General features: G+C 41.6%; 1 protein-coding gene and 2 non-coding genes across 3 annotated transcripts in view; all 3 read right to left on the bottom strand.

The window, feature by feature from the left end:
• TEX14 (testis expressed 14, intercellular bridge forming factor) overlaps positions 1-19,315 on the bottom strand; it is a 183,886-nt gene that overhangs the window by 136,920 nt on the left and 27,651 nt on the right. The gene's annotated exons all lie outside the window — the stretch shown is intronic.
• On the bottom strand, positions 1,064-1,280 carry LOC122727189. The gene has a single exon (XR_006353127.1). It is a non-coding gene; the product is annotated as a small nucleolar RNA U3 (small nucleolar RNA).
• LOC122727187 lies at positions 10,212-10,428 on the bottom strand. Its single transcript, XR_006353125.1, has one exon. It is a non-coding gene; the product is annotated as a small nucleolar RNA U3 (small nucleolar RNA).

Below are 19,315 nucleotides of genomic sequence, written 5' to 3'. Positions count from 1 at the left end.
GGGGTTAAGTGACTTGCCCAGGGTCACACAGCTAGTAAGTGTTAAGTGTCTGAGGCCAGATTTGAACTCAGGTCCTCCTGACTCCAGGGCTGGCGCTCTATCCACTGCGCCACCTAGATGCCCCTCAAGCCCATTCTTCTTTCAGAATAACCCTTCTGTTCAGTGAGTGGAAGGAGCTTACAGCCTCAGTGAGGCAGAGGTGCTTGACACTTTCCTTGGATGCAGCCACTGGCCCTAAAGCCTGCTCCTCTTCTTCCTGCTCTGCTCCTACCCACCCCCACTCCACCCCACCCCTTCCGTACCCAGGTAGCTTTTCCTTCTTGTTCCCATGTCCTATTGTTAGAGATGAACTACTGGTTGTTGTTACTGAGTGATGTTTGAGTTTTGGTGACCCCAACTGGGGTTTTCTGGTCCAAGATACTGGGAGTGGTTTGCCATTTCCTCCTCTAGCTCATTTTATAGATAATGACAGCTAATAAATGTCTGAGGCTAGGGGGCAGCTAGGTGGTGCAGTGGATAGAACACCAGCCCTGAATTCAGGAGGACCTGAGTTCAAATGTGGCCTCAGACACTTGACACTTACTAGCTGTGTGACCCTGGGCAAGTCACTTAACCCCAATTGTCTCACTTAAAAAAAAAAAAAAAAAGTCTGAGGCTAGATTTGAAGTCAGGAAGATGTTTTCCTGACTTCAGACCCACCAATATATCCCCTGAACTAAACCCCAAACTACTTGCAAAACGTTAAATGTTTACTCTACCATTAGGTTTTGACTTCTTTCCTTTTTTCTCTTTATACAGTAGGTGGAATAATACTGGGAAAATGTTGGGCATTTTAGGTCTATTTTTACCTCCCTCGAAGGAAAAATAAAAACTAGTAATAAATAGAAATGCCCATAATTATAAGCTGCATTTAATTTCCACCACTTAACCAACTATTGAGAAAAAAAAAATCAAACAATACAATGTATCTTAAAAAAAAACCTCGATTAAGCAAACTTAACCAAGACCTACTAAATAACGAAAAGTCCTGACATTGAAACGACACATAAGAAAACAGGAGTGAGCCACTCAGCCTGCGTTCTCTTCCTCTCGCTCTACCCGAAAGCAGAGAAGAACGATCATCAATGGCAAGCGGCAGCTGCTAGCAAGCAGCACCACAAACCGGCTTCACGCTCAGAAGAGAACGCCACAGCTCCTCCTCGTGGTTACCTCCGTGCTACACTTTCAGCCACAATTCTCTAGTAACATACTATAGAAATGATCCCTGAAAGTATAGTCTTAGCTAGCAATCTCCTGACGCGACCGCCACAGTGGATCCCCCACACTGTTAGCTCATGGCTACTTTTCTAAATCCTCCACTCCCCCACCCAAAACCGACGCGATGCATCTTCCAAAACAAACACGCCAAACCAAAAACTCCCAACACCTTATTTTTCCAACTAGAAGCGGCCCCCAACCCCGAAAGCCTCAGGAGTTCTAATTAGCATACTGCTTCCGGACAGCCAATCACGCGTTGGCGGCTGCTCCAAGCCCAGGCTCCTCCCTTCCCTCTCCTGAGGAGAGTTTTTTCCCAGATGCTGGGTTGGCTCTCCAAAAATAACCACAAAACACTCAACTCAATGAATACTGCGGAGGCTTCTGCACAACTTCAAGGGTGCCTGCCCGCCGGGAGAGCCCACAGTGGCTGGGCTCTTCCCAGAGGGGTCATGTGCAAGTGTCTTAAGAGCTCATTCGTCCAACAGGCAAAATGCTACTTGTACTAGCACCTACTTAAAGAACGAGGTTATAAGTAAAGTCCTTTATAAACCTAATGGATTATAACCAATGGGAGTTATTATTTTCATTGTGTGAAAATGTGTACCTTGATTTGCTTTAAGTTCCCCCAGTTATCCAGATAACCAGAACAACTGTCTTCACCAACAATCTTTTTTTTTCTGCCTTAGTGAAAGTAAACTCGACTGGACATGTAGGGGAATCAGTAACTATGAAGCCAACCAATCAAGACCTACCTGACTGCAGGATATGTGACTATGGATATGTACCTTGTCTTCAGTTATCCCCCAACTTTGGAATAATCCTTTTTCTTTTTGAAGAGATCTTCAAGACCTTGAACTGAACTAAATTCCTCACACACCCTCTCCTCCCTTTGGGAGTGGGTCTTTCTCCCACTTTTCCTCTTTGTTTAAACTGTATATAAACCCTTCCAATCTGTTGCATGCTGTCCTATTTGGCAATAGGCTGAATAGAACCTATTGTCACAGGGAAAGGTGGTGGTTCTTAGGTATTACTTAAACAAGAATTACACTCTTGCACACAGTCCAATTAGAATTAAAATGGTCTTTTATTTGGTGCTAGAGAAAGTGACCAAGTGAAATGTCAAAGACTTCACCCCTTGGGGAGAAGGGCTTAGAAACCTCCTCCACAAATAGAGAGAAAGCAAAAGCTTTTATAGAGGATAGATGGGGTGTCCACTTGAAAACTGGAAAGTTCCCTTTTGGGGTGGGGTGGGGAAAGCTTGGATGTTTGTCATATTCCTTTGAGTCAAGGGGGATTTTTTTGAAATGATGGTCCTGACCTTTGGGGTTAGCTCTGGTGAGGTAGTAGCCAGGCCTAATTGACTTTCCTGCTGTAGAGTTTTATCTTAAGTGTGTCTGTCCTGATATCTAGTGGGTCAATCCAAACTTTAATATTCCCTTGATTCCTCCATATGTCTGTCCTGTTATCTGGTCATCTTTGGTTTTGCTTCTCACAGGAGAAACTTCTTCTGATTTATCCTAAGCCCCATGTCACTATGGTCACGTTTCTTTCAATTTTTACAGGCATTGTCTTTCTCTGGTTTCCTTCCCTTTTAGGAAGAAAGGGACTGAAATCTCAAGAACTGGCCCTTGCATTCAATGGGAAACTGGCCTTACTTACCATTCTCCAGTCTTTCCCTTTGGGGAAAGAGAGATCTAAATTTCATCAAGAACATTTACCTTGGTTTACTTTTCTTACTGTTACCCAAAAAAAGGACACTGCCTCAGCCTGACTGGGTGTCTGTCCCTTTAGGCTCTCAGGCCAGACACCAGAGCAACTTGTCATGGGGTGCAGAGCACCCCAGAAGTTCTCTGGGGCACACCAAGGAATCTTCTTGAGAAACTAAACCAGAGGACAGATAACGCCTAGAGAGATAAGCTGAACCAAATCGGACTGAGCTAGCTTCGGAATCCTACCCTTCATTCTGGTCTCCCTTACCCTGGGGAGATAAATTTGGGTGTGGCTGCGGCCTTTGTGTCCTGAAGAGGGATCCGTAGCCACCCCTCACCCAATTCCTCTAGTCACTACCAGTGGGGGATGGTCCTCCACTCCTCACCCAATTCCCCCAGCTACCACCAGTGGGGGATGGTCCACCTTCACTAAAGGAACTTTCCACAGGCAGATGGTCCATCCCCATCAGGTCTCTATAAAAGTACCTTCCAGTCTCCTGTTCGAGGAGATTTGGTACCTCTGAGCCATGTGCTTTATGCCAAATCGCCCCATGAAAAGTCCAAGGATTTCTTTCATGGTTTCCCCTCCCCCCACCCTTCACTTCCCTTGGCCCTAAATAAACTATCACCTTGTTCTAACTAAGTTTTGCGTGCAAGAGGGTGTAATTCTTTAAAGAGGAATTCCTAAGAACCCCACCTCCCACCAATCCGTACCCCATTTTCCCACCATATCAAACTCTTGTGTACTTTCGAGTCTATTATTACTGCCCAGTAGAAGAAAATGGCAAATCACTCCAGTACCTTTGACAAGAAAACCCCAAATGGGATCACGACAAGTCAGACATGACTGAAACAACTCAACAACAAAGACTACTGTACTGATAGATACTTTAGGCCCTTGCTCTTGCGAGGTCAAGGAAATACTTTGGCCATAAATACATAGCTAAATAAAAACAGATGACAGGGGCAGCTAGGTGGTGCAGTGGATAGAGCAACAGCCCTGGAATCAGGAGTACCTGAGTTCAAATCCGGCCTCAGACACTTAACACTTACTAGCTGTGTGACCCTGGGCAAGTCACTTAACCCCAATTGCCTCACTAAAACAAACAAACAAACAAAAAAACCCCAAAAAAACCCCAGATGACAGCTATTGGCAAGGCACCATGCTAGATGTGGGGATACAAAGTGACAAAGTCCTGCCCTGAGAAGCTTCTTACACGGTAGAAGATACATCAACCTAAGTAAATAAGTATAAATTCTATACAAAGTGAATAGTAAGTATCTGTATCTAGCATCAAATGCATGGTCTAATAATGTGTACTTGAATACTAAGAGATCAGTGGAGACTCTTGAGGAGTCAAAAAAGGCTTCCCTGAGGAAGAAAGCCTTAAGCAGGATCTGGAAGGACGAATAAGCTTTTGAGAGATGGAAGGGAAGAAGGGAATGAGCATTTATATAGCACCTACTATGTGCTGGGCACCCTGCTAAAGAGGGAGGACATTTTGGGGTGAGAACCAGGAGATGGAAAAATAAAATTCATATTTAAATAGTGCTTTTCTAACAAATGGTGTGTTTAGGGGACAATAAGTTGTCATCTGGTGAGAATGAAGGGCAAGGGCAACATCATAGTACAGTCCAAAGTACACTGGTTCTAGAATCAGAGGACATGCCAGGGTTCAAATATCACTGCTGGTACTTGTGACCTTGGCCAAGTCACAGCCTCCCTGGGTCTCAGTTTTCTCATCTATAAAACAAGCATATTGGACTAGATTGCTTCTGAGGTCCCTTCTAGCTCTTAATCTGTGATCCCATGACCTGGGTTCAAATACCACCTCTAACACGTGTGACCTTGAGGAGCTAACAAACTCCAAAGTTTCCTCATCTAAAAAGAAAGTGGTTGAACTATATGACCTCTGAGATACCTTGAAGCTGTATACCTTTGGGGGACTAGTGAGAGCATAACAGGTATGAATCAGGGCTTTCCCTCCATTTTTCTATTGGTTCTGATTAGAGTAAATTCCAGGACGTATGGCTGGAACTCGGTCCATTCCTATGACATATTTTTCCTGGTTCTTTCCACAAGGCCATTTATGCTGACTTACTGCTAAAAGCCTGAGCTTTAGGATGATGCAGCAATCTCTGTTGGACAACAGTCTCTGTGATGGCAATCAGATTGGTTACTGAGGCAGGAAGAGTTCACTATGCCAAAGCTTCTTACACTGTGGATTGAGACCCCTTATGGGGTTGAGTAACTGAATTTGGGGGGGGGGTGTTCTCAAAAATTTTGGCAACAGTAAAAGGTTATGTATACCTATTTTATATGCCTATATACTCGAGTCATCTAAAAATTCCTCAGGCAAAAAGGGGTTGAGAGTGGAAAAAATTTAAGAAGCCCTGCCCTATGCAGTAGACCTTAAAAAGAAGTGAGATTTCTCTTTAGTCTTTTCCTTCCTCGTCAGCCTATGAAAGGCAGGATTCTCTAATTAGAGGAGTCAGGAAGGGGCAACCTTTCCCATGTCAGTAGTCAGGTGACTGCAAAGGGCACATGTCCCGCCTTGAAAAGCTTTAGCCTGGGCCTTGAGCCCTTGATGCCTCTTCTGTTTTGTGATCTTTCCCTGAGTACAGGTGATTGAATAGTTGCCCTGTTGAGATGCACATAGCTAGGCTTAGAAGCTTTCTTATAAATTTAAGAGATCAGGGGCTCCTGGGGCCTAAGCTGAGTGCCAACTTCATTAGAAGAGGTGCCATCTAAAGTGCTTCTTAAGAGGGAAAGATGATCACCAAGAGGAGGAGGACCCCAACAAGTGGCCTGGATGATCAGAAAATACAGACCTTGAGGAAGACTGCAGACCTAAGGTGAATGGAAAATAACTATTTAGCAATCCCACTAAAAGCTTCATGTTTTCATATTTTAAGTATTTTACCTTCTTGGAAGATACAACAATAGCTACAAGTTAACTGCTGTTTCTTTTAAGTCTTTGTTAATGCACACTTCTGAGTTTCTTGTGTTAAGCATTTCTTTAGTTTGGAAGACAGAAATAGCTGTTCCACATCTAATTTACATTGTATGCTAAGTACAAGAACCATTTTTACTCCCTGCTTTTGGGAAGCCCTTAGATATGAGTCAGAACTAAACTTTAAGTGATTTTCCCTGGAGATCCAGGATGGGTACCTAAAGAGCAAGAGAATTAAAGTTTAAGAGCCTAACTCTTCTTTTTCTTTTTTTTTTTTCGGGGCAATGGGGGTTAAGTGACTTGCCCAGGGTCACACAGTTAGTAAGTGTCAAGTGTCTGAACTCTTCTCTTTTTAAAGGCCTGGTTCCCCCAAGACTAAACCCAGTCCACATGCACAAGCCCACAACTAGTGGCTCGTGTGCCAAGGGGTCCTAGTGCCAAGTATAATGCTTGGCACAAATTAATAAATGCTTGCTGGTTGATAGGGATAGGGCAAGCTCCCCAACCCCTCTGGAACATAACTGTAGTTCTCTGCATTGTTACATAAAGTTGTAGGCATAGTATAGGATTAGGATATAGAAAAAGTTAAATAAGTTTAAATTTCATCCTTTAAGTATTGGGACAATACATTTTTTTTTAAATCAGAGAAACGTAATAAGGATTTGGTGCAGGCCCAGAAGGCCTCAGATGGCATACAGGCATCTTTCTGTGTGGATGAGGGTAGGGAGCCTGCTTCTAGGAGACTGGAGTATGCATGATATTCTGTACCTTGTTCTGGTTGGCTATTCACATGGTGAAGAGGAGGCTATTTGGTTTCAGAGGCCTTCAGAAAAGCCTGGCCTGAACTAGGCTTTTTGGCCATTTTCCATTCAGCTGCTGTATAGTGTGACTCCTTTGCTCACAACAATCCAATGACAGAAAATGGTGTCTTCTGCCCTCTGAGGTCATGTGGTTCTGTGAAAAGGCCTTAGTTCTTGGCTTCTACCTCTGTTCTTTTCCATTATAGGTGAAGGGAATGGTGTCTCAGACCTGGTAAACTTTGAAAGGTTAGGAGAGCCAGCCACAAGAATCCAGGAATCAAGAATCTATGCTGAGTTTTGCTGCCAAGCCAGTATTGGTGCCCCAAGGAGCAACCTTCTTAAGTCCAATAGGAGATACTTCTTCCCACTTCATTGTTTCTCAAAAAAACATGTCACCTCCCAAAGAAACACACAGGAGGATGCTCCAGCTGAAAGGACTAAGAAACCCAAGTGCTCATTTGCCTGGTCATCCAGGTTATCTACCTAAGAAAAGAGTTCAGATCACAATGTCTTTGCTTTTATTTAAAGTATAATTGGTGTAATCATTGTTTTATTACATTTTATATCTTTGTTAACATGGACTACTGTGACTCTTTTGGATTTTAAGCATCACTTGTGGTATAAGAAATCATACCTGATTTTGTTGTATACAGAGTACCTTTTCTACTCCACCCTCACTTTTTTTTTTTTTTTGGTGAGGCAATTGGGGTTAAGTGACTTGCCCAGGGTCACACAGCTAGTAAGCATTAAGTGTCTGAGGCTGGATTTGAACTCAGGTCCTCCTGACTCCAAGGCCAGTGCTCTATCCACTGTGCCACCTAGCTGCCCCACCACCCTCACTTTTAAGGGAAGGGAATGGAGGATTGAGCCAAAATTTGTGGGGGGGGGAAAGGGAGCCCAGCACCCCTTTCATTAGAGGTTCAGTTTTTTAGCGCTGAAACCAGTCCAAATTGCATACCTCAATATAGAACAGTACAGAACAGGGAGTAGGTACAATACAACAGCAGTCCTGGGAGCTCAGAAATCATTCCTTAATATGGAAAAGTACAATCTTAAGTAAAATTCTCAAGTCTTTACAATCAGATGAAAACACCTTCAGTCCATAAGTTAGTCTGCTGCTCCCTAAAATTCATTTATCACAACCCCACAAAAATACCTTAGCAAATAACAATAGCAAACCAAAGACATTCAAAGATATCAAGAATATTTTCATATTGTTTCTTCAATAACACTTCTATTGAAGCTCAGCAACATATAAATAAATCCCTGTGACAAGGAATTATACCACATATTTGCTTTTTGTCTAAAAAAGAACCCAATCCAATACCAGGGTAAAATCATGAGAAGCAGTACAATTTTTTAGCTTTCTTTTTTTCTTTCTTTCTTTCTTTTTTTTTCTCGGGTCAATGAGGGTTAAGTGACTTGCCCAGGGTCACACAGCTAGTAAGTGTCAAATGTCTGAGGCTGGATTTAAACTCAGGTCGTCTTGAATCAAGGGCCAGCACTTTATCCACTAGGCCACCTAGCTGCCTCCTCTATTTTTTAAAAAAGTATTTGCTTTAAATATAAAATACAAGCAAACTCACTAAGATTTTTAGAGTATGTGAAGAGTAGGCAAGACACAAAAGCAGAAGGGAGAAGCTAACAAGTCTTACTACTGTGGGATGAGTACCACTATTATAGTGAAAAAAAACTCATCACACCTGGGTTCAAATCCTGATTCTGTCACTTAGTAGTTGTGTGACCCTGAAACAAATCAATTCCTTTTCTACACTTTAGTTTTTTCATCTGCAAAATGAAACAGTTAATCTAGATGATCGCTATGATCTCTTCAAGATTTTCAGTGTAAAATAAAACTGACTAAGTGTTTCATGTTTGGTAAAATTGTGGGTGATAACAAAGAAAAGATAACAAATTAAAACATACAAGAAGAGAGGCCTACAATTAACCTGAAACTATCCAAGGGACTATGATGTTGAAGCTGAGTTGATGTATTTTTGGGGGGGCAGGGCAAGGGGGGTTAAAGTGACTTGCCCAAGGTCACACAGCTAGTGTCAAGTGTCTGAGGCCCGATTTGAACTCAGTGACTCCTGAATCCAGGGCCGGTGCTTTATCCACTGCACCACCTAGCCGCCCCCGAGTTAATGTACTTTTTTTTTTTTTTAATTTTTGCAGGGCAATGAGGGTTAAGTGACTTGCCCAGGGTCACACAGCTAGTTAAGTGTCAAGTGTCTGAGGCCGGATTTGAACTCAGGTACTCCTGAATCCAAGGCCAGTGCTTTATCCACTACGCCACCTAGCTGCCCCCGTTAATGTACTTTTGAACCTATGAATACAATAAAGTTGGAAGAAGAGAAGAGAAATGGGAAAAATTCCTTGTGTAGGTGAAGTCAATTAAATATAAACAACTGGGGATTCATGAGCATCTGTATAGGTAAACAGAAAAGAAACTAATGTGATGCTGAATATGAAAGTGAAAGAAGGAAGAACAGAAAGAGGTAACTGAATGAGGGGACAGGGTATATCTTGATGGTATGTACCATCCAGAACAGGGCTTCTTAAATTGTGCCCACTCTCAACTCCTTTTCACCCAAGAAATTTTTCTTGACCTTGGGTATATAAAATAGGTATACATAACCTTTTACTGTTGCCATTTTTTCCTGACCAGAAGCATTGAACTAGAACATAGGTTAATCCTTTCCCTTTCATACTTTTCTAACTGGTTTTAAACTCTTCTCAAGACTTATCAAACCAAGAACTTTGATAAGGAAGGAAAACTGGTAGTTCTTCTAAAAATAGCAGGAATGAAGTAAGAATGCTCTACATCCCTTATTGAGGAATCTAGCTATAGCAGTAAAATTAAGGGAAAAGACTTAAGGGAGTAAGTACTGACAAAAGAGGAAGCAAAACTGTTTCTCTTTATAAATAAAGATAATTTTAAAAGAAAATAAGAGAGAATTTAAAGGGCAGCTAGGTAACATAGTACCAGCCTTGCAACTGGGAATACTTTTCTTGTTGAGTTCAAATCTAGTCTGACACTTAGTAACTTTGCCTCAGTTGAGCTGGAGAAGGAAATGGAAAACCATTCCACTATCTTTGCCAAGAAAACCCCAAAACAGGGTCACAAAAAAATAGGACGCCAAATGAAACAACAAAAAATAGCAGGATACAAAATAAATTCACAAAATCCACCAGTCTAAATACTACTAATATAAAATCAAAGAAGAATGGGAGTAAAAACCAAAAACGTTACTTAATAGAATAAAACGCACTAAATATCTTGGTATTAATTTGGAAAAGTGTGTGTACACTTTTTACTATGCCAACAACCTCTCTGAATAAAATAACTTAAAACTCTACATATTCTAAGAGCTATATCTAAATACAAAAAACCGTAAATGACAATTCGACCTACAAACTTAGAAAAACAAAACTCCTGAACCCTTACCTAACTTACGTGTCTTACTTTTTAAACAAAAAAATAAGCGAGGGCCACTCAGCCTGCGTTCTCTTCCTCTCGCTCTACCCAAAGGCAGAGAAGAACGATCATCAATGGCAAGCGGCAGCTGCTAGCAAGCAGCACCACAAACCGGCTTCACGCTCAGAAGAGAACGCCACAGCTCCTCCTCGTGGTTACCTCCGTGCTACACTTTCAGCCACAATTCTCTAGTAACATACTATAGAAATGATCCCTGAAAGTATAGTCTTAGCTAGCAACCTCCCGACGCGACCGCCACAGTGGATCCCCCACACTGTTAGCTCATGGCTACTTTTCCACATCCTCCATTCCCCCACCCAAAACCGACGCGACGCATCTTCCAAAACAAACACGCCAAAGCAAAAACTCCCAACACCTTATTTTTCCAACCAGAAGCGGCCCCCAACCCCGAAAGCCTCAGGAGTTCTAATTAGCATACTGCTTCCGGACAGCCAATCACGCTCGGCAGCTGCTCTTCGAACCGGAACAATGGGCAGAAGGGGGCGGACTTCCAGTTTTCGCAGTGTTCTGCAGTGAAAGGCAGGGCCTATCACTCAGCCATCCCCAGAGGGCCCTGCTGGGACTGGGTTTAGGAGATAACTACTGAATCCCGAAAACCTTTAGAAAGGTTATTAGTGAAGGAAAGCTTCTTGACGAGCATCGCGCAGGGAACCTGCCCTGCAACTTAAAAATTCTACTTGTCTTCCACTCTGAAAAACCGTAGCCCTGACTGATGCCTCAGAAAACTCCCCTTCTAAGGGCTGCCTTTTGATGTACTTTTTTTTTTTTTTTGCGGGGCAATGGGGGTTAAGTGACCTGCCCAGGGTCACACAGCTAGTGTCAAGTGTCTGAGGCCGGATTTGAACTCAGGTACTCCTGAATCCAGGGCCGGTGCTCTATCCACTGCGCCATCTAGGCACCCCGATGATGTACTTTTGAGAGGACCTAATCCACCTCCTTCATTTTGTTGATAAGAAAACTGAGACCAACAGAGGTTCAATTAAATTACACAAGCGTTTTTGCCACTATGGGACAGAACTGTGTTGGGGGGATACATATACCTGGAAAGGGTCCCTGTCCCTTTCCCTTAAGACAATTATATTCTACCGAAGGAAACAGCACATGCACACATAAGCAAATACAAAACGTATACCAAAATGGAGTGGGAGTAAAATACAGCAACTGGAAAAATGAGTAAATGCCTTTCCTGGGAAGGTGGTGCTTCAGCGCAAACTCGAAGGTTATCAGATTCTAAAAGGCTGGGGTGAAGAATGAAAAGGGGAGGGATAGAGACTTCCAGAGAGAATGACAATGTAATAATGGACCAACTAGTGCAAGCAGTTCACTTTCTTTCCTGAGACAAGAGGAATGGGAAATGGCTGTTAAAAGAAAAAAAAACTTTCCTCAAAATGGAAGGAACAAAGGATCACCCCTTAACGAGGTTTGTTCTGGGCCCTCTGAGAAATGTGGTCTTTAAGAAGCTAAAGGATAAAATGGAAAGATCTAGGTAGGACTTGGAGACTCCTGGGTTTGCAAGTGGGTTCCCATATTTACTGTTTCTGAGCTTAGTTCTCTCATCTGTAAAAAAAGGGTTGTAGGACCAGCTAGATGGCCCAGTGGATGGAGCACCGGCCCTGGAGTCAGGAGTGCCTGAGTCCAAATCCAGCCTCAGACACTTAAACACTCACTAGCTGTGTGACCCTGGGCAAGTCACTTAACCCCAATTGCCTCACCAAAAAAAAAAAAAGGGGTTGTAACACCTGACATATATCCTTGTCAGACTGCTGTGAAGATCAAAAGACAAATGCTACAGGCTCTCTTCCTGTTTATTGAGCTATATGTCCAAGTAAGATGAAATTTTAGTGGATTCTTCAAAATTACCTTCACTTCTGCCTTTACTAGGAGTATTTACTGTTATTATTACACAAATAGAAAAACTCACAATTTACAAATCTCTCTCCAATATCCACTGTCTCAGTCCTATGAAGGAGACAGAGTATATATTTTTATCCCCATTTCACAGTCCAATGTAAGCTACAGGAGGACAGGGGATGCTGTATTTCCAGGGCCTGGCACACAGTAGATCCTTGATAAATGCTTGATTTAAGTTGATTGATTGATTGGTTGCTCTCTTATCCTCCTTTACAAAGAAAACCCAGATCTGGGTGCACTAAAATCATTGAAAGTCATTTCTATTTTTGGCAAACAATATTATAGGTATTCACATTACCTTTTCTGAACTGAATTTGAAGCACCCTTAATTCCTACCTAAACTTACTACCTAAACTCAGGTACTCCTGACTCCAGGGCCGGTGCTCTATCCACTGTACCACCTAGCTGCCCTTAAACTCACTCTTAATTGTGTTCACCTTACTGCCTATCTAGCCTAATCCACTGCGCTCTCTAAAATCCTTCCTCTATTTTTCAAAAAACCCACACCCATATCCTTGAAGTTTTCAACAAACCTTTCTTCCATCCTTGCTTTAACAAAAACCCAGTCCTCTTCTGATGATACCAAATTTGCAACTCCCTCCACTTATGGGTACTTCTTTTATTTCCGTACAACTCACAGGTCCAAAAAGAGGGGTGGGCATCCTCTTTGCTTTCCATTCCTTCTATAGGAACATATCTACCACCATCCCTCAATTACCTTTTTTCTTTCAAAGTTTATTCAATCCACTTTTTCTCTTTCAGGGCCAATTCAAACCATCTGCACCACACCCTTGTTCCCAACCTTGTTATCTGTCAAGGAGTCCCTTCAACAAACATTTAGTAAGTACTTGCTATGGGCTAGACACTGTGCTAAGAGCTTTCTTTGGGGAAACAATTTAAGGTAAAAAGACTGTCTCTAGGGCAGCTAAGTCTCTGTTCTCCTGAAATTTACAACCTAAACATGCAAACAATTTGAGTTCTGCTTATGTACAAACAAGCTATATACAAAATAAACTGGAAATAATCAACAGAGGGAAGACACTAGAATTAAGGACTGGGAAAGGCTTCCTGTAGAAAGTGGGATTTTGGTTAGGACTTGAAGGAAACCAGGAAGTGGAGATAAGTAGAGAAAGCATTCCAGGCATAAGGGACAGAGAGAAAAATTGCCTGATGTCTAGAGATGGAGAGTCTTGTGTGGGAATAGCAAAAAGTCCAATGTCAATGGATTAAAGAGTTGGTGTGTGAGAGTGAAAGGTGTAAAAGGTGTGTGGTTGTGTGTTATAAAGTGCTTTGAATGACAAAGACAGGATTTTGTATTTGATCCTGAACATGAGAGGGAGTTACCAGGACATTATCCCCACTTTTGTACCTATCTTTCCTCTCTCCACCATCATCCTAAGGGACAGACTTCCATTATTTATGTTGATGACTCCCTCCAAGAGTACAGCCACATAATTCCTAATTTTCTTTACTTCCACTGACCAGATTCTACACTACACTTTATCACATGTTTATATGGTCACATACTAAACATCAGTCTGTCTCAGGACTGCATCCCCTGGAAACACAAAAATGTGTAATGTTGCTGTCTTGTGTCTTTTTTTTTTTTTTGGTGGAAAACTATCTTTACATGTAACTGGAAAATAATAAAAGACTTCAAGATTTTTTTAAAAGTTCATCAATAAATGTATATTAGGCACCTTAAAAAAAAAAAAGGAGGGGAAGCTAGGTAGCACAGTGGATAAAGCACTGGCCCTGGATTCAGGAAGACCTGAGTTCAAATCTAGCCTCAGACACTTGAAGCCCACTAGCTGTGTGACCCTGAGCAATTAAGTCACTTAACCCTCAGTGCCCTACAACAAAGGAAATAAAAGAGCCTTTGTCACATCGATGCTGAGTTCCTGAGAATTACTGAGAAGAGGATTTTTTTTCCTCACACTACCCCTTCTACTGTCACAAAACTACATAATGGTGATATAGGAGGCAAAAAAAGGGGTTAACAGAAAAACCTAAGACCCAAGCTCTAATTCAGATATGAGCTCTAAAAGGGATTCAGACCCCAGTTAATGGATAACTTCTTCATTAATATAAGTCAGGGCCTAGCTTCTTGGTACCCACATTAATCAGTACCCATAACAAGATGATAACAAGAACATAAAGGGCTAGGTCAAAAAGATTGTAACAATAACAATGATATACTGACAGGCTATAGAAAATCAAACTAGAAATAAATGAAAAATGAAGATGTTTTTAAATTAGCCATGGGAATCAGAAAATGACATGCTCAGAAAAGGCCAAATTTGTCCCCAGATTCACCTTATGACATGTAACCCCCCAAAATACACCTCCACTGAAAAAGGTACCTGCCTTGGGGGTTGGCTTAGGACCCCAGGAAATACAAATTAGGATAAGCCCTCCTTGTACCTCCCTAAGGTGGAGATTATTATAATGAGACTGATAATTTATCTATACTATAAATATAACTATCTTTTCTTTCACTATTTGAGAGATACCTTTTCATTGTTCTGGTTCTTTCCCTGTGTTCACTCACAGTATTGCAATAAAACTTTGGGAAACTGAGTCACTGAGTCTTGTAATTCTTACAACTTACAATCAATTTGACCCTAATTTCATCCCACATCATTGGCACAGTGGGAACAAGATGTTGTTTTTTCACTCTTTTGAATTCCCAAATATACCTACACATACTAGCATATCACACCTTTGTTTTCAGTGCCTCCACTACTCAGCTCTTTGCCACTGAAACTCCACCTGCCTCCTGCCTCTCCTGAAACTGCTCTTTCAAGGTTACTGACAATACCTTTTCAGTCTTTATTTTTTTTATCTCTCCATCTCTTGACAAGTTTCTTGATCACTTCATATATATATATCCCCCTCTCTTAATTCACCTATCTCTAGAATCCCTTTAACCTTGGAGGCCTCAAACATCACTGATATGCAGATGATTCCCACGGATATCTCTCTAGTCCTGACCTTTCATTGGACTACAAACATGCATGTTAAACTGCCTATCTTACATCCCCTCCCTGACACTCCATCAGTACTGTAAACTCAAATGGTGTAAAACCAAGTTCATCTTTCCCCCTAAACATGTAAGATTGCTTTTCTGATGTGAACTGAACTTTAAAAGATGGATATGAATTTGACAAGAAACTATGGGGAGGATACGTATTCTAGAAGAAATGAGGGGCCTGGCCAATGAGGGCCCAGTACTTAAAATATGTTCAAAGCAAGGTAGGTAGTGTTATTATCCCTCAGGAAACTGAGGCAAACAGAGGTTAAGTGACTTGACCAGAGTCACACATGTAAGGAATTAATTGAGCAAACAAGAACTCTGATCACAGGGAACATTTATTGAAACTAAGTAACTAAGCCTCCCCTAATAGCTCCCTCAGGCCCACATGGGTCTGGCCAGATTATAATGGGGACAGCCCATGTAGGTATGCTGAGCCAATTGGAGACTCAGCATGACTAAGAACCGCCCCTTCCAGTGAGAGAGACAGTTAGAGGCAGTTAGAGGAAGAGGGAGAAGGGAGTTTTTTCTGAGGAGAGTATTTCTGAGAGAAATGGGGAAGGAAGGAAGGAAGGAAGGAAGGGGGACAGTTAGAGGAGCTGTTGGTGTTTGACTTTTGGACCAAAACAGAAGTGACTACACAGCTAATTCTCCTTAGAGCTACAGATTTCAGGTGGTGGTGAGTTTGTGTTTTTGAGGCAAAGCTACTTCTTTGGAGCTGGCTGGGCTAGAGGCAGGTTCAGGGTGCCTGGGACCTTTTTTACCCCAGAGATTTAAATTCTTTCTCACTGTCCCTAGCTCTATTAATCTCACTTGTGTTTTAAATTTGTTCCCATTAATAAACCTATTTTGTTTTTGAAAGAGGCTGTTTCTTTTCTTACCCCAATACTACAGCGAGCCACCCAATTAACTCTTCCCATACTAAATTTGGCCCTTACGCAAGTATCTGAGGATAGATTTGAACCTAGGCCTTGCTGAGTCCAAGTCCTACACTGTCTCCACTGACTCAGAGGAAGCATAAGCTGACAGATACAGAAAGACAGTCTTTCAAAAAAGGCAGCAGCCTAGTGTGACGATTGAAGAGAGCCCTCTGGAAAAGCAGTGAGCAGTTCAGTCAAAAGCTTTATCTATGAGGACATCATAAGAACAGAGGGACTTCCCAGGCCAGGCCAAGATCTCTTTGCCACCCATGTTCTCTACGCGAGTGGCTCTCTCCTTTTGTACTTTAAGGTTAACTCATTTTCCTGAGGGAACTGGAAAATGCAAGGGGGCTATTATCCCTAGGGTTGAGAGAAATATTTTGCACCAACTATTCTTGTGATACTTTTTCTAAAAGTTAATGGACTTTAAAAAAAAAGTTAATGGACTTATAATGGTTCTCTGATAATGGGGACCATACTGGTAGGGGAGCAGGAGTGATAGCATTGTAAGCCATAATCCTTCAGGGTTACCTCAAAGTCTTTGTAGGGAGAAAAGTGGATGTCTGTGAAACTTGACCTTTGAGTGCTAGTGTCCAGTTGGTTAAGTAGCCTCAGAAGGGTTGTAGAATAGAAGTTGAAGACATGGAGCTCACATGACCATCAAGTCATTACTGGTTGTGAGAGGTGAGGGAAGGGAGAATTAAAAACTAACATAATTGTAAGATCATCAAAGGACCGCTGAACAGTCATGTCACAGATAGAAATTAAAAAGTCAGATGGAGATCACATGAACAGAATCAACACTGCTATGGGGTCAGGTATTTGGGACTATTAAAGTTTAAATTGGCCAGCTAAACTCAAGGACGGACACACCTTGAGAAGTAAGGGAGATAAGCTCATTAGGTGTGGCTTCTGCCTGGTCAGCACCAAGGGGACAGATAGCTCCAGAAATTAGAACAACTGCCCCTGACTTCTCCCAACCCACCTGCAGTAAGCAAAATCCTACCCTCAGGTGATCACCCCTATCTACCATCTATAAAAGCTTTTGCCTTTCTCCTGTTCGAAGACAGGTATCTCAGAGAATGTCTCTGAACCATCTCCCCTCAAGAGAAGTCCAGAGACTTCTCTCTTGGTCCCTCTTTTCTAGTACCTAAATAAAAGATTATTTTATTCTAATTGGATTTGTGTGTGAGAGGGTGTAATTCTTTAAAGAGGAATACCTAAGGACTCCCAACAACCCATTTCCCCCATGACAAACATGATGCAGGAGATAAAGTCCTGGGTTTGGAGTCTGGAATCTGGGGTCAAATCCCACTTCATATACTTATTATGTGAATCTGTGCAAGTTACTTAAATTTTCTACACCTCAGCTCATCCATAAAAGAAGGGAGTTAAACTAGATAATACTCTAAGATCCCTTCTAGCTCTAAATCTATGATCCCAGGACCCTTATTTCCTTGCATACAGGCACAGTGGTGTCTAAAGCTCTTCACAATCAGGACCCATCCTACCTTTCCAGACTTATTTTTGTGGTAAAAATTATTTGTGGTAAAAATTAATATAGAAAGTTTTAGCTGAATCATTTGGGAGGGGCCACACCTGGCCCACCCTGAGATTATGTATGCTACTGAGAAGGACCTCCCTTTTTGGGGGAGGAACACAACCTGAAGGGAGGGAATTTACGGGAGGCAGGGTATGTTCAAAGAGTTTGTGCTCTTTTGGCCTGGAAATCGGCTCTGGTAGTTGTGTCTCAGCGTGGTGCTGGAAAACTGCATACTGACCCTAAATTCCTTTGAACTACCTTAATTGGGAACTGTCTGGGAGTGAATAGGTTAACTTTAGAATATTTCTCTGTATTTCCATTTTCCTATATCCTTATCTTTGATTTTTATTAGTTTCCCTTTTGTTGTTTAATTAATTCCCAAGCAATAAAACCTGATCCTTTATGAACTAAAGCTTAGAGGCTCCTTTTCTTATTCTGGGAGGAATATATAAAAAGGAAAGTTCAAAGGGGAGATTAAACCTAAAAGAGTCCTTCATATTTCCAGGACCCCAATATTAAGGCGAGTTACCCTAATAACGCTCCATATATCAAATTTTGGCCCTCACATTATACATAGTTTCTTTTCATTCACTATCCTTTTCCCTACATGGGGATGAGAAAAACTAATTATTAGTTGAGATTAAGGTGTTCCCTTTCTATTTCCTCATTCAAAAATAACCCAGTAGGTTATACAGTCAGTCTCTGCTAATAGATGAGATTGCTCAAAATCCTCAGGGGAACATAATTGGGTGGGACCCTAGCCAACTAAAAGACCTTACAAAGAGAATCCAATTTAGGTAAATTCCAGTCCATCATGTTTTACTCAGCCAGGCTTGGGTGGAAGTAGATCCCTCTGTTTAGATTCTAGCTTCTTAAACTATGGGTAGAGATTCCACAAGGAGTCAAATAACTAAATGTGGAAGTAGCAAAATACTTGGCAACAGTAAAAGGTTATGTATACCCATTTTATATACCTATATACCCAGGATCATGTAAAAATTTCTTGGGTGAAAAGGGATTGTAAGTGGAAAAAGTTTAAGAAGCCCTGGTATAGATTGCCTAAGGCAAGGTTGGTCTACAAAGAGATGTGTAAGAATGACAAAATCAAAGTCAGGTCCCCCAGCCCCTCCTTAGAACAAACCCATCTTTCATTATAATACTCATCCTCTTATTGTTAAGCAATCAAAGTTGACTTCTGTGTATCAGGAACACCCACTCTTCCAAGGGCTTTATAAGTGCTGATCTGCCTTCTGGAATTTCTCATTTGTAATTGTTACCCTCATCCCTCAAATGCATTCCCTTCTCACCTTTATATATTAGAATTCCTAGCTTTCTTCAAGGCTCAAGTCAAGCGCTAACTTTTCCACAGAGCAATTATTGATCCCCTGGTTGCTATTTTCTTCCTCCCCAAATTATATTCTATTCTTTTCACTTTTGTCTCTGTCTTTGTATACCTAGCACAATGTCTGGCACATAGTAAAAAATGCTTGCTGATTGATTTTGTTTAATTCTTAATGCTTTTCATATCTCTGTCTGAAGGAAAATTTTAGTTAATTTACCATTATTGATCTTCAGGAAAATTAGGAAAACCAAACCTGCAAATTACAGGGGGTCCTTATAGAGTAATGATAACTTAAATGATAAAGTTAAAGGTCAGAGGTAAAATCTGAACCTAGGTCTTCCCAACT

This window comes from Dromiciops gliroides, chromosome 4 (assembly GCF_019393635.1).
Source record: "Dromiciops gliroides isolate mDroGli1 chromosome 4, mDroGli1.pri, whole genome shotgun sequence".
NCBI classification, from domain to species: domain Eukaryota; kingdom Metazoa; phylum Chordata; class Mammalia; order Microbiotheria; family Microbiotheriidae; genus Dromiciops; species Dromiciops gliroides.
This window is presented reverse-complemented; position numbering and strand designations above follow the sequence as displayed.